The 3,288-nt window shown below is 47.1% G+C and overlaps 1 pseudogene; it reads left to right on the top strand.

Moving 5' to 3' along the window:
* The first annotated feature begins 1,566 nt into the window (after positions 1 to 1,566).
* Positions 1,567 to 3,007, top strand: LOC116087823 (annotated as a pseudogene).
* The last annotated feature ends 281 nt before the right edge of the window (positions 3,008 to 3,288 follow it).

The raw sequence follows: 3,288 nt of genomic DNA, 5'->3' as shown, positions 1-3,288 counted from the left end.
TTTTTATGCAGTATGTTTTTAATTGTGTGTTCCCTACCCTAACTCCTCCCACATCCTCCTCACTTCCCCACACTCCCAATTTTATGCAAACACACCCCCTACACACACTCCTTCTGAGATACTTCTAAATTATCCTCTAAAAAGAAAAGTTCTGGAGCCTTTTTCTAAACAGGATTGATTCAGGACTGTGTTTTTACCTTTGGACATGTGACCAGAAACTGCTGTCAGTGTTCACCAGCAAAATGAAGCCTCAGATCTGCAGGATAGTGACACCTCACAGCAAACTGGGCACTCTCACTGCTGTGAAGGATGAATCAGAGAAGGGAGCGCAGAGAGGGCTTGTCCTCATCCCTCCTGCAGGCAGGCTGGCTACACAGCCCTCCTAGGCTGCTTTAAGAGCTATGAAGACATAGCACAGAGACAGGAGGACTTGGGGTGGGGAACGGCACTGTGCACAGAGGCTGTTTGTTTCCCTAAAGACCTCAGGAGACTGCCATGCAAGGGCCCTTTGGGAAACAGCCGATGGGTAATTGCATGACTCAGACATGCTCATCATCCCACTGAGCCTCTTTCTGAGGGATGTGATGTAACAGAACCAGGAGTGACCTGGTTTTTTCACATCCTGCAGTCCGCAAGCACGAACTACCCTTTCTTTTCTTCTCCAAACAAAAGACTAAGACAGACTCTTTCCCAGAATTTCTGTGAGCTCCAGGATGGTTGCTGTTGTATCCTGGTCACCTCCTGTCTCCATTTCCTGCTTCTGAATTCATCATGATCAGCCTCTCAGTTAGTTCTCTCACCGCCTCACTATGGTCTGAGGGGCTTTACTGGGGTTCATGGTAAGGAATGGGTTATAACACTACCCAGTCAGGCAGCATTACAAGGAAAGACAAGCATCCCCATTCTGGAAAATTCTTGCTCCTCTACACCGTGGAGAATCTGCTAGCTAGACTTCCCACATTCTAGCCTTCTGACAGCTTGCTCGGTTTGCCCCTGACTAAAAGTCCTCTGCCACCTTCCCAAATCTCTTCCTGAATCCCCAGCACGCAGCTTCTAGATTCCTGTGGCTCTTAGCTGGTGCGGTCGGTCATTTAACTGTGTTAGAGTTACATGGCATTTAACAAAACCCATGTTTAAATACAGGCCGACTAACCATATTCTGCTTACTGCCTATGTAACCTTCAGTGAGTTACTCAATCTCTTTGGGCAACATCGTCTTATCAAACAAATGTATTTAAATTTGAGTTTAAATACATTTAAATTCAAAGGTAGTTAAAGCAGTAGCATCGGTTCTGGCAGGCAGGAACTTTCTAAGCAGTCTACTTCCTGGGTTCTCCTTTCAGCCTGGGAAGGTGTCCTCCTTAAGCCATGGCTCATCGTGCATGTCACCGCAGCACTCCAGAGGCTGAGGCAGAAGGATTGTTTTGAGTTGGAGGCCAGCCAGAAAGATGACATTTGCCACCAGGATAGTAGTTCACTGTTAGGGAAAAAAAAAAAATTCGTTTTGACTCATGTGGGTTAAGGAGCTTATGAACTACTTCCTCTCACCAAGGTTTCCTGGCAACCATGAGGAGGATCTTGGACAACTTGGACTCGGAAGTGTTTCTTTCAAGTCATAGCCGAGATTCAGTGTGACTGCTCCTGTGGCACTTTGCACACATATACAAATCGTTAGAAGATGGCTCTCTTAGATCAGACACTTGCAAGTCATCCTTTCTCTTATATTCTACCCTCAGTGCCTAGCACCCTGGCTGGGGTTCCCTGTAAATTCTCTATCTGCTCTTCTTTTATTTTATTTTATTTGGGGGGGGGGGTGAGACAGAGTTTCTCTATGTAGCCCTGGCTGTCTTGAAACTCACTCTGGAGACCAGGCTGGTCTCGAACTCAGAAATCTGCCTGCCTCTGCCTCCCAAATGCTGGGATTAAAGGCGTGCCCCACCACTGCCCGGCTCTATCTGCACTTCTACTGCCCAGCCCTGGCTATGAGCTTTCAAGTGGGCCACTGAAGCAATCTCTGTAATGGGCTCTCTGCTTCACCTCTTGCCTTCTTCTGTGTGCATACATGTGCACACATGCCATAGGATATGTGTGGAGGTCAGAGAACAATCGTGAGTGTTGGTCTTCAACGTCCACTTTGTTTAAAAAGAGTCTTTCATTTTCCCACTGTATAGCAGGCCCATGAGCTTCTGAGATTCTCCTATCTTCACCTCTGGTTTGTGTATGGGTTCTAGGGACTTGAACTCGGGTTGTCAGGCTTGTATGATTAGCTTTTGACTCACTAAGCCACCTTCCCCAGTCCAAACTCTTGCCTTCCTGCAGGCCATTGTGCACCAGGCTAGTAGTGGACATAAATACTTACATTAAAAAAAAAATGGACATGAGTTATGTGGTATTTTGGATCAGAATGGTCACCATAGGCTAATCTGTTTAAATACTTGGTTCCTAGTTGGTGAAACTGTTTGGGAAGGATAAAGAGGTGTATCCTTGTTGGAGGAGGTCGGGGGGGGGGGGGGGGGGTTGAGGTTTCAAAAGACTTGCACCAGTTAAAGGCTTGTCATCTGAAGGAGACCATGGCCCCTTCATTGTCATCAAGCCTGATGGGGTCCAGCAGGGTCTTGTGGGAGAGATCATCAAGTGATTTGAGCAGAAGGGGTTACTCCTTGTTGGTATGAAATTTCTGCAGGCTTCTGAGGACCTTCTCAAGGAGCACTCCATTGACCTGTAGATGTCCCTTCTTTACTGGCCTGTGGACCAGTAAAGAACCTCAGGACCAGTGGTTGCTGTGGTCTGAGAGGGACTGAATGGTGTGAAGACAGCTGATGCTTGGAGAGACCAACCCCGTAGACTCTAAGCCTGGGACCATACGAGGAAGACTTTTGCACCCAAGTTGGCAGGAACATCATTTCATGGTAGCGACTCTGTGAAGAGCACAGAGAATGAGATCAGCTTGTGGTTTCAGCCTGAGGTGGATTATAAGAGCTGTGTGCAGAACTGGATCTATGAGTGACAGGAAGGGCCCTGCTTTTCTACCTGCTTCTCACAGGCAGGGAACAGCAACTCTAGATATTTCTGGAACGTCTTTGACCTGGAAGGAACCTCTGGGTGCTGTGACTCCCTGTGCAGTGTTAAGTGCCACTGATAGCTTAAAGCATTTAATCTGTTAAAAAAATAAATAAATAAAGACTGGCACCATGACTAGTGTGTTCTCCCTCCCTCCTGCTTGTAGACCAAGAAGTGAACTATCAGCTCTTCTGCCACCAGAACTTTGCTCTGCCATCATGGATTCTA

This window comes from Mastomys coucha, unplaced genomic scaffold (genome assembly GCF_008632895.1).
Source record: "Mastomys coucha isolate ucsf_1 unplaced genomic scaffold, UCSF_Mcou_1 pScaffold13, whole genome shotgun sequence".
In the NCBI taxonomy this organism is placed as follows: domain Eukaryota; kingdom Metazoa; phylum Chordata; class Mammalia; order Rodentia; family Muridae; genus Mastomys; species Mastomys coucha.
This window is presented reverse-complemented; position numbering and strand designations above follow the sequence as displayed.